The sequence below is a fragment of the Lissotriton helveticus genome, unplaced genomic scaffold (genome assembly GCF_964261635.1).
Source record: "Lissotriton helveticus unplaced genomic scaffold, aLisHel1.1 SCAFFOLD_461, whole genome shotgun sequence".
NCBI classification, from domain to species: Eukaryota; Metazoa; Chordata; class Amphibia; order Caudata; family Salamandridae; genus Lissotriton; species Lissotriton helveticus.
Window position 1 is genome coordinate 17,500 of NW_027612057.1, and position 12,466 is coordinate 29,965.

General features: G+C 46.1%; 1 protein-coding gene across 2 annotated transcripts in view; it reads left to right on the forward strand.

Annotated features, from left to right (window-relative positions):
• The first annotated feature begins 351 nt into the window (after nucleotides 1-351).
• LOC144807621 (uncharacterized) overlaps nucleotides 352-12,466 on the forward strand; it is a 93,378-nt gene continuing 81,263 nt past the window's right edge. Inside the window, exon 1 of one of the 2 annotated variants that reach the window (XM_078673246.1) lies at nucleotides 352-481. The gene's annotated coding sequence lies outside the window, so the exon portion shown is untranslated. The remainder of the gene's footprint in view (nucleotides 482-12,466) is intronic. The other variant, XM_078673247.1, reaches the window with a different exon arrangement.

A 12,466-nucleotide genomic window follows, 5' to 3' on the forward strand; every position in this document is an offset into this window, starting at 1 on the left:
TGTCCTCGGCGCACGCGCAGTTAACCCAAGGCCTCTTTAATCCACGCTATGGAAAGCAGTGTCTATCCCCAGCGCATGCGCAGTTGTCAACGAACAGCCTCGTCTCCCCGCGCTCATAGTTCAGGCCGGGCGTTACACAAAGACCTTACAAAGCTCAACACGACCCACAGCAGGGAGCCCAGGACCCACAGCAGGGAGCCCAGGCCCCACAGCAGGGAGCCCAGGCCCCACAGCAGGGAGCCCAGGACCCACAGCAGGGAGCCAGACCCCCACAGCAGGGAGCCCAGGACCCACAGCAGGGAGCCCAGGCCCCACAGCAGGGAGCCCAGGCCCCACAGCAGGGAGCCAGACCCCCACAGCAGGGAGCCCAGGCCCCACAGCAGGGAGCCCAGGACCCACAGCAGGGAGCCCAGGACCCACAGCAGGGAGCCCAGGTGAGGCCCGACCCCAGGAGGGACCAGAGCACCACATTGAACCCCAGGTGAGGCCATAAGGTACAAAGAGTGTCTGGTGCTGGAGGGTCTCGAGCCTGCTCTCCGGGGTTCATTTGTTGTTGTTGTTGCATCGATCCTTAGACATGATTATTTTGTATCAATGCTCATTGGCCCTCTCTGCTGGAGTTGGGTCGCTCTTTTCAAGGCCTCAGCAAACGGTGACATTTGTTTCACCTGAAAAGTCTGTGTGATGAGAAGATCGACTTGAATTCCGTTTGTGGCTCTCCCCAGAGTGAAGGGGGGCCGCCCCGTGAATCGAAAGTGAAAGAACCCACTCCCAGGCAGCACCGACTGCGCCTCATTGCACCTGGACCTGGGCCTGCACAGCTTCATCTGATGAGGCTAAAACTCCCCCAAATATGTCTCCACCTCACTAGGGCCTCAGTAACCAGGCTGCGGTCAGCCGATGCCCATCAGGTAAACAAGCATTGGCATCGCCAGTAGGTCTCGCCTCTGGGACCTTATAAGTGTTTTGTTATCCAGCACAATATCCTTGGTGCAACAACATCAACTGTTGCATGGCTAAACACGTATAACATCCCAAAGGCGCGACCTATTGGCTATGCCAATGCTTGTTTTCATTGGTTCCTGTTCGTGCCTTTTAGAGATGCATGCTTCTGTTTCGTCCTCGTGTCTAACTGCTTCCGCCTTTTGTTGATCTAGGTCATGGGTAAATAAATAATACCCTATTTTTGACTAGACATATATCATAACAGATAGCTCAATAAATAAGAGTCAAGATTCGAGGTAGTAGGAGTTTTGCAGGTTTAATACAGCATAAGGACAGGAACAGGACAACCTGCACGGGAATAGGATGACAGGGCCCAGCAGCTGCTGGGGCTGGGTCTGGGATGAGCGCGCTAACTTTTGATAACAATACACGAGCATATATACATAACGCAAACACATAGCATTACATTGCAGTAGGCGTAGCAGTGGGTGGAGCAGAAGACGTGACGCGTAGCAGTCGCGGAAGATAAGAGTAAAGGTAGGTGTAACTGGGCGTATACATAGACATGTGGTGCAGACGTAACAGAATATGTCATGAATGGGCGGAAACATAGGAGGGGGCTACCTAAGGAGCCGGGACCTCTAACCTGGTGGTGCGCGCAAACTGGCAATGACGTGTTACTAGGAGAAGCTGGGGGCTATGAACTCTGTGCTAGGAGCAGAGACTAAAGTCTGGAGGGTCGGAGCGACATGTACCTAAACTCTATCTAGTATCTGATGTTTAGGGAACATGTTGATATAAACTAGAAGTCAGGAGGGGAAAGGCTAACTTGACTTTAAGACTGGACCATGCATTATTCTACATGTAGTGCGTGATGAAGAATATTAAATGACCAGTAAATGCAGTATTTCTCTTAACATGGAGACGGGAAGGCTAGACAATGACGGAAACTATTGATGCAGTTCAGTAGCTTAGGAATGCAGAGAAGGAGGACTGAACTGATAACTGGAACTATAACATACTTTTGGCAGACTCAGAGGCAGAGCCAAGCTGCACCGGGCACTGCGAGGCAGGAAGTAAGTGAAAGGTCGAGGATACAGGTGGGGGCTGTATCGCTCCTCAGCGAGGCTTCAGGAGACAGGAGCTGAATCTGATGTCCAGGCTCTTTTGAGGCCTAGAAACGAGGACTTTATAATGGAATAACGTGCACACTGAGAAACGTGGCAACATAGCTTTACATAGGCCTGGTATTCGTAGTATTCACGAGGACTGGAAACTGGCATACTAGAGGTGGACACAACTGTAATTGCGTCATTAATCGGACATGGGGAATAACATATGCATATTGGTCATGCACACATAACATATGATGGATGAGGCGTAGGGACACAGAACATGACAAAATTTACTTTTCCACATTCCCTCCTTGTCACTACGTTTCCATCAGGAAACATCAATATTCATGATACCATCTATCATTTCATACAGTATCATTTGTTCGTCTCGAATTATCCTGGAACGGGATTTAGAACGGGGCTTGGGACTAGGAATACAAGAGGTAGCACACATGCCGCAAATCGCAGGGCCACATTGTATACAGAGACAGCAGCTAAATATGATCGCTACTGCAATACCTAGAAAGGACAGGACTTTCCATCCCCAGGCGGAAATTATATTCCAGAACCAACCGGACCATGTCCAGGTGCCTGGATCTTGGTGTAACAGATGGGCAATTTTATGGAGTCTGGTTATAGCTGAATAAACAGACGGCGCGTTATTTGGAATGAAAACGCAACAACTGGATCCGAGGACTCTACAGGCCCCGCCCCTATCGGCCAGTATGACGTCAAGGACGAGACGATTCTGTAAAACGACAATTCTCATAAAGGATTGCTCTTCGGTTAAGTTACCTAGAGCGGAGGCAGTCTCATCTACTACAGCTTCAAGGGTTCTTGTTAACCTACGGATTAGCTTACTGTTTACAACTGTACCTAAATAAGGGAACACACCTTTATCAATATCAATGAATTGTTCTGCAGCAGTTTCAGTATAATCGACAATCGGGAGATTTCTCTTGTGTCTAGTATGTACTAGGAAGGAATTCCTATGGTAGTCAGGTGGGGCTAGAAAAACAGGTGGCAGTAGGAAAGCAATGTAACAGGTTCCCTCCCAATCGAGGGGCAGACGAACATATGCGGTCTGACCACAAACAAAATAAGAATGACGTGAAGCTTTAAAAATAGATTTCCCACTGTCACTATACTTGACAACAGTAGTACATTCACTATGTCCTACATGTACGGAACCCTTATTTCGGACACATAATTCGCCTTTGACTGGTAGTACTGAAATAGCAGGTAAGTCTGGAGTAGTATCAGACTGAACATTCAGGACCATAAAATTCGACGAATAATTACCTAAATTATACACTTCATTTTCTAGATCTAACCCTGTTCTGTGGGGGAAACCTTGCTTGTCTGGGAAACATGTACTGTTAAGAAAAGACATATCTGTTGAGGATGACGTTAACGTGGACCATGCTCCACACGAACCATTATGTGAGAATGGATAAGGAAAGAGTGGCAGAACTCCCTTTGGTGTCTGGAAAGGGGGGAGTCGACCACACACCCAACAATTTGTGGCATTGCTGGTCTGGTGTGAGTAATGTAACATACGGATAAATGAATTGTTACGCATAGCGAGGCGGTAGGAATATTCGTGAGGAGGCAGATCACTAAACGTGTGCTCTGCTGTAGCATTAGCAGACTTATTTACATGAGGAACTGGAAAATACAGGAAAAATGCATAACTGGTGCAGGAAATCAAAATGCTGATAAATAATATGAAACTTAGAAAAACGATACATTGGTTTGAGTTGTTACTAACTCTCTCGCTATGGGGGTCTATTTTATACATATCAGAAACAGTCTAACCGTTTCACCTAGGGGAGGACTTATACAATCAAACTGACTGACTTATTTTACTAGACCGTAATTTTAACTTATACTCCTGCTGCGGAGTTTTCTCTAACAAGGGAGGGGTTGTAGCAATGTCTTTTGCGGGACAGTCCTTTAAAACAATATTTTGGCAATCCTTCGAATCCTGGGAAATGTTCTTGGAAATGTTTTTAGGTTTTAGTCCGTGAAATGTTTTAACATGAGACAGGTGGACCCACCCCTTCCTGCCTTCCAGCTTGACGGCAGTACGGGTGGTCAAGAGGACGAGTTTCGGCTCCTTCCAACGGGGCTCCAGCGGACTTGATCTGTCAAAGTTTCGGACCATCACCATGGAACCTGGAACGATTTCATGCGGTGCCACCTCGGTATTGTCTGGAAATGCGGCAGCAACCTGTGAACGACATGAGTTGAGGGCAGACATCAAGGAAGCTAGGTAATCTGTCAGCATATTACATGAAACATCAGTAATACTTCGGGGTCTAGGAGTACCCCACATGTTAGGGGGGCGGCCGAATACGACCTCATACGGGGACAGACCTGATCTGGAATGTGCGACCATGCGCATATAAAACAAAGCGACTGGCAGAGCTACTAGCCAGTCCACACCCTTATCTTTACATATTTTTGCAATTCGAATTTTCAGAGTCTGATTATGTCTCTCGACTAGACCAGCTGCTTCAGGATGGCGTACACAATGAAACTTCCACTGGTACCCTAACAACAGGGAAACGTGCTTCATCAACTCAGATGAGAATGGCTGACCGTTATCAGAATATACGACTCTAGGGAGTCCATATCGAGGGAAGAATTCACGAACCAACTGCTTGGCAGTGGTCGCGGCTGTGTAATCTGGGACTGGATATGCTTCTGTCCATCTGGACAAAGCGCATACAACTACAAGGACATACTTGAAACCTCGACATCGCTCCATCTGAATATAATCCATCTGGAGGACTTCAAAAGGGTGGTCAGGAGGCTGGAAACCACCTTGTTCCACCGGGACACTTTTACCTGGATTAAACTGACAACATATCATACAGGTACGGACTTTCTGCTTGGCTGCAGCTCGTAAATGCTTGTTGAACCAAATGTTCTGGATACTGTCTAACATAGCTTTTTCTCCTAAATGTGCTGGACTATGTGCGGTATTAATGATAACTTGAACCATAGAGTCGGGGAGAAACCATGTGGCTCTACCCTTTGTTAACCATCCTTGATCTGTCTGGACCCCTCCTTGTTCAGACCATTTCTTGATTTCATCGGGAGTAGCATGTAACTGGATATCTATGACATCTTGAGTAGGGTCCTTAACTGTCATACATGTAATCGGATCTGGAGTGTGTGTCATGTTAACTGGAATGTCTAGAGTCTGTGCTGTAAGCTTGGCTGTGCGATCTGCTAGATCATTACCTTGAGAAATAATGTCAGTGACTTTCGTATGTGCTTTACATTTCATGATAGCAATGGATGTCGGTAAATGTATGGCATCTAACAGAGCTTGAATAAGGAGACCATGCTGAATCTTGGTTCCATGAGAAGTCATGAACCCTCTCTCCTGCCAGAGCACTCCGAAGTCGTGTACAACTCCAAATGCGTAACGTGAATCTGTGTAAACATTAACTTTCAGGTTCTTGGCGTGTATGCAGGCTTGTGTCAGAGCAACTAGCTCTGCTGCTTGAGCGGACAGGGTATCAATGCGGTGTGTTTCATTAACTTCGATGTCAGTAGTCACTGCATACGCGGCGACTAGTTCTCCTGTACTAGTTCTCATACATGAACCATCCACATAAAGTGTCAGGTCAGGATCTGGTAACGGAATGTCTGTCAGGTCTTGTCTTGGCTTTGTCGTAATGTTGACTACTTCCACACAGTCGTGTGTGGCTGGATTTGAACTAACTGATGGTAACAGTGTAGCAGGATTCAGGACGTTGCAGCGTCTGATTTCTATGTGTGGCTGAAACAGTGTCAATTCATAACCTGTTAAACGTGCAATTGTCAAGTGCTGTGTTTGTGTTCGGTTTAAAAGAACTTCCACGGAGTGTGGGACTTGTACTGTCAGGGAATGTCCTAAAACTATGGAATCACTTTGTCTGATAGCGAGTGCTGTGGCTGCAACTGACTTGAGGCATGCAGGCAACGCCTGGGCGACTGGATCTAGTGTGCTCGAAAAATAAGCACAGGGCTTGTATTGTCCTGCTTGATCTTGTGTGAGAACAGATAATGCTGTACCTTCACGTTCAGTAACGAAAAGTGTAAAAGGCTTACTGTAGTTCGGTGTAGCTAGAACTGGAGCTTGGCATAGGGCTTTCTTTAACTCGTTGAAACTAAGTGTATGTTCAGATGTCCAAGGGAGGACAGTCGATGCGGCTGCCTCCTGTGTCGTTAACTGTATCAGTGGCTTAGCTAGAAATGCATACTGGGGAATCCATTGTCTACAATAAGAAGTAAGGCCGATAAAAACACGTACCTCCTTCTGGGTTCTGGGCTGGGGAAGACTCGCTATCAACTGGATACGGTCTGGTGTCAACTGCCTACCCCACTTGGACAGTAAGTGGCCTAAGTAGATCACTTGCTGGACACAGAATTGAAGCTTCGAAGGGGACACCTTGTGCCCCATCTCGGCAAGGAAATACAAGACTGTAAGTGAGGCTTGCTCGCAAGCACGTTCAGAACGGGCTGTGATCAGGAGATCATCGACATACTGGAGCAGGGCAGTGTCAGTTGGCATGTGAATGTTGTCTAGTTGTCTCTTGAGTGCTTGACTGTAAATACTAGGGCTTTCTGTGAAACCTTGAGGAGCGCGTGTGAACATATAGCTCCTTCCATTTAAACAAAATCCGAAAAGAAACTGGCTGTCTGGATGAATGGGAACACTAAAAAATGCGTTCTTGAGGTCGATTACTGTGAAGAACGTAGCTTCGGAATCAATGGCTGTTAATAGGGAAGAGATGTCTGGGACAACTGGGTACTGAGGAATAATACATTTATTAAGCTCTCGTAAGTCAATCACTAATCGATATACTGGAGGTGCATTTGGATCAGTACGTTTCATGACTGGAATGATCGGAGAGTTACATACATTGGAGTCAGTTTCTACAACTACTCCTTGAGCCATGAGCTCGTCTATAATTTTGGATAAGGCTGCTACAGCCTCAGGTGGCAATCTGTACTGTCTGATTCGTGGTAACACTACACCAGGTTTGAGAGTCACACGATAGGGTGTGATTTGCATATAACCTACATCAGTTGGACCTTGCGCCCATAAATGCTGCGGAACTTTAGACAGTCTGGAATCAAAATCTCGTAATACATAGTGACCCTTAAAGTCACGTAGGAACAGACGTATTCCCTCTGGGGAACAACATATAACGGCACCTAATTCTTTCAGTGTTTTAATGCCTAATAGATTTTCTGGACATGACTTAGTAAGTAACAGATCAGTAGTACGGGACAATGGACCTACTTCTAGGGTAACTGGCTTTGATATCTCGTTAACGATAGGTTTTCCTGAAAATCCAAGGGAAACATTTCTTGAGCCTGAGAGCGGAGCCCCTGGAACTTCGGCATGACTAATTGTGGTCCTACTTGCCCCTGTATCAATCAAAAACTTTCTGTCTTTCCCTAATACTTGACTGTGAACATAGGGACCTTCTTGATCTACAGGTATCTCGATGAGAGGCAAGCCTACCTCCCTCTCTAGGCTGTTTCATGAATATGGCTGGTACTCTGGATACTCAGACTGTGCATACTGGTACATCTGCGATGTGACATGCTGTGTTGCAGCAATAGGCTGCGGTGCTGTAACTGTCTGTGGTGTATTCTGTGACTGAGGAGTCTGTGAAACTTGTTCTTGTCTAGGCGGACGTGGTCTTTCTTTAGTCTTACCAGTAGCTATGTTGTGTTTCAGAACTGCACACTCATTTATAAAATGACCTGGCTGTTTACAATAATTGCAGTTCCCTTTAACGGGAGCTGCAGAATGACTGGCTTGATTCGGACCCCTCTTCTGACTGTCTTGAGGAACAGATTGTGCAACTAGTACTTTCATTTTCGTGTCTTTCATACGTTTTCTTTCGTGTTCTTGCTCTTCCCTGATTCTATTCTGGTGGTACTGGAGCATCTGGAGCATCTGGGACGGAGTATTAGCTTGCCAGGTGCTTTCGACTTTCAAAACTCGATTTTTAATTTGTGGACTTGAATTCTCGACTAATTTAGTAACAAAAAGGTGAGGGTATGACTCACTACTTGTCTTGAGGCCACTGTTGATACTAAAACATTTTTCAAATCTAGAATAAAAATCACTAATATCTTCATCTTGCTTCTGTTTACAGGCTGAGATTGCATCCCAGTCTTCTTTTCTAGTTGTCAATAATCTGGGTAAAACTTGAATCAATAATTCTGGTAATTCCTTACATTTATCTCCAAGACCGGTACCTGGTACTCGTGCCTTGTCTTCAGCTTCTAGAACTGCCCAATCGATCTTTTTCTCTCCCACCTCCCATTCTTTTTCCTTTAGCTTTTCATACACCCCTGCGGGCAACAGGACCTTTAACATTTTAATGATATCTGGGTAAGTGTATTCTCCCATACGGAGCATGTCTTTTAATTCTCTATGGAACCCCGCTGGATCTTTGTCATGACAGGGAATTAATTTCTTCATCTCGAGGAGTTCCATCTTTGTTATTGGGGTGTAAACAAATACTCGTTGCATTTCGCCACCCGTTCCTTTAACTGGGTGGACTTCTCGTAACGGATTCTGTCTGTCTATGTAGAATGATTTACTTTCTGGGGGTGAGACATGAACAAAATGCGGGTTCAAGAATGTTCCATATTTGTGGCGCTGTTCTAGAATGACACTAATTAAATCGGTACCTAGACCTCTCCATCTGTACTGGAGTAACTCGTTCAGGATATCATGTAACGGACCTGGATCAGAGTGTTGACCCTCATACAAAGTAATGAGGTGCTGAATCATATACATACCCACCAGTCGCTGCTCGGCTGGGGGCATTTTCAGGAACATTTGTGCCACTATTTCGTCTGGAAAAGTGGTAGAATCAGTAATCCATCTGACTGCTGATCGGACTAGTTCCTGTTCATGCATAGTACTTAACTCACTATAACCGATTCGTGATTTCAGAATGTGATCGGTAGCTTGAAATACTTGTTCTAGAGAACCTTGTTCTGGTGCTGGATGATGGAAAGTAGACTTGGGTTCTAGACGTAAATGGCGATCTGGAAATCTAGATTTTCCTACATATGCTATTCTGGCAGTATTCTCGTCGTCTTCCTCTTCAGGATCAGAGGTACTTTCTTTCTCGCTTACTTGTGCTGCTTTACGCTGTTCATGTATCTTTATTATCTCTCTACGGATTTTCTTGTACATACTTTCCATGGCACTAATGGTATTGTGCTTTCCTTCGGCTATATTATCACTCCACTTTGTCAGGAGTTTCATTTCGGCTGGATCTTTAGACGGGTAATCTTGTTCTCTTATTAGACAATTAATTAAAAACTTTAATATCATGCGCTGAATCTCGGCTTTCCTTTGAGACATGGCATCACTAATACTTTCTGGATCATCCCCTGTACGGATGAAACGATATATTCTGTCTAGATCTTCTTTCATATTCGGCAAGGTGACTAGATACTCGGTCACTCTCCTTACGCGTACGGAATATAAAACCATATTAAACTCGCCTGGAACTGGGTCATAGACACATTCGCCAAGGGTTTGCCTGATTTCTGCAACAGACTTCTTACTTTTAGGAGTACGCTGTGATGCTTGAGCATGTAATTCGAGGGCTGATAAACGCTTGTGTGGCGGCGGGGTTTGAGGAAGACCTCCTCCTGCGGCCCCTAAACTAGAATCATCAACTGATGCTTTTCGTCCTGGCAGGGTCGGTAATTGTAACGTGGGCTGGACTTGTATGGCGGGCTGACCCGGGGGAGCTGTTAAGGGTACCCCGGTGTCTGGAGGAGCAGGAATTACCTGGTTTACAAGGACTGGCGGAGCGCGAACAGGATTTGCATATTCGGGGACTGTGTCGTCCAGATAGGACGAAATAAAAATATCAGCTGCGGTCGGTTTGTGACGTAGCTTGGTCGGAACTAACGGTGGCGGGAAATTACTGGATGCCTCCGGGGTCGCTTTTGGCAAGCCCTCAGCAAGAAGAGGATACATACCCTTAATGAGGGCATGCCTCTGTCTGTCTGACTGTTCAGCTTTGACTCGTTCACCTATCTCGATTAATTCTTTTTCTTGGGCTCGTTCTTGGGATTCTCTACTTACTTCTGACTTTCTGATTTCTTTTTCGGTTCTTTTATGAGCTTCTTTGCGCCATAACTCGATGGCATCTTTCTGTGACTGTCTGGCTTTCTTTTTCCATAATGCTTCTTCTACTCGCATGATGCATTCGGCATCCCATGTACCCGATACGGGCCATCTATACTTTTCTTCTAACTGTTTGGTATAATCTACCCATAAATCTAGATACAATATGGCGCTTATGCCATGCTTTTGATACATAAAATGACCTGGACTGTCCCTGGGCGGGACAGGAACTGCTTCCTCTAACAAACCCTTTCTAGTTTTTAACTGACGTAATCTCGAAAAGAGAGACATTGTAAACTTGAATCGGAACACAATACAATAAACGAAAAACAATAACAATTGGGAGAACAATTCAGGCATACCACGACATTGGAAATACATTGAACAACATCATAACATTACAGTTTGGACAGAATATTACCTGGAATACTGAGAACAGAAACACAAGAATTTCTCGAGAACAGAACAGACTAGAGTTACTGGATGCACTGCTGTAACAGTACGGAACATACCGGTCCCATAAAGGGACGCATCAAGACCCGTATCCACCTAGGTGAACACTTCGTTTGTGGGCCTGGGTACCACCAACCCACGGACCAGGAGTCAATTTAGACTGACCCTGTCTAGATACTACCCCAGTAATGGTACTCACCGGGCAGCAAGAACGGAAAGGCCTCGGACTGGACTGGACTGCTACGACGACGGACGACGAACTTCGGACTTCAGTTACGGGTGGGCCTCCGGATACCTCGGACCTTGGACTCTTGGCTTGGGCTCTGGTCGGGACTCGCCGCGTTCCTCCACCGTCTCGTCTGGATGCTGGACCGCCTCCTCCGTCTCCTCCGTGGGCCTGAGGGATACTTGAAGCAGAAATATCTGCCGGTGCACGGTATGGTTCCGTCACGACTGCAGAGGGTCAGGGGGTCGGCGTGGCTTCACCGACGCGTGGGGAAAGGGCAAGTCCCTGTTCGGGCGCCATTATGTGGTAAATAAATAAATAATACCCTATTTTTGACTAGACATATATCATAACAGATAGCTCAATAAATAAGAGTCAAGATTCGAGGTAGTAGGAGTTTTGCAGGTTTAATACAGCATAAGGACAGGAACAGGACAACCTGCACGGGAATAGGATGACAGGGCCCAGCAGCTGCTGGGGCTGGGTCTGGGATGAGCGCGCTAACTTTTGATAACAATACACGAGCATATATACATAACGCAAACACATAGCATTACATTGCAGTAGGCGTAGCAGTGGGTGGAGCAGAAGACGTGACGCGTAGCAGTCGCGGAAGATAAGAGTAAAGGTAGGTGTAACTGGGCGTATACATAGACATGTGGTGCAGACGTAACAGAATATGTCATGAATGGGCGGAAACATAGGAGGGGGCTACCTAAGGAGCCGGGACCTCTAACCTGGTGGTGCGCGCAAACTGGCAATGACGTGTTACTAGGAGAAGCTGGGGGCTATGAACTCTGTGCTAGGAGCAGAGACTAAAGTCTGGAGGGTCGGAGCGACATGTACCTAAACTCTATCTAGTATCTGATGTTTAGGGAACATGTTGATATAAACTAGAAGTCAGGAGGGGAAAGGCTAACTTGACTTTAAGACTGGACCATGCATTATTCTACATGTAGTGCGTGATGAAGAATATTAAATGACCAGTAAATGCAGTATTTCTCTTAACATGGAGACGGGAAGGCTAGACAATGACGGAAACTATTGATGCAGTTCAGTAGCTTAGGAATGCAGAGAAGGAGGACTGAACTGATAACTGGAACTATAACATACTTTTGGCAGACTCAGAGGCAGAGCCAAGCTGCACCGGGCACTGCGAGGCAGGAAGTAAGTGAAAGGTCGAGGATACAGGTGGGGGCTGTATCGCTCCTCAGCGAGGCTTCAGGAGACAGGAGCTGAATCTGATGTCCAGGCTCTTTTGAGGCCTAGAAACGAGGACTTTATAATGGAATAACGTGCACACTGAGAAACGTGGCAACATAGCTTTACATAGGCCTGGTATTCGTAGTATTCACGAGGACTGGAAACTGGCATACTAGAGGTGGACACAACTGTAATTGCGTCATTAATCGGACATGGGGAATAACATATGCATATTGGTCATGCACACATAACATATGATGGATGAGGCGTAGGGACACAGAACATGACAAAATTTACTTTTCCACAGGTACTCACAAACATTTTCTCGGGGGCCACAAAGTTTGGTCT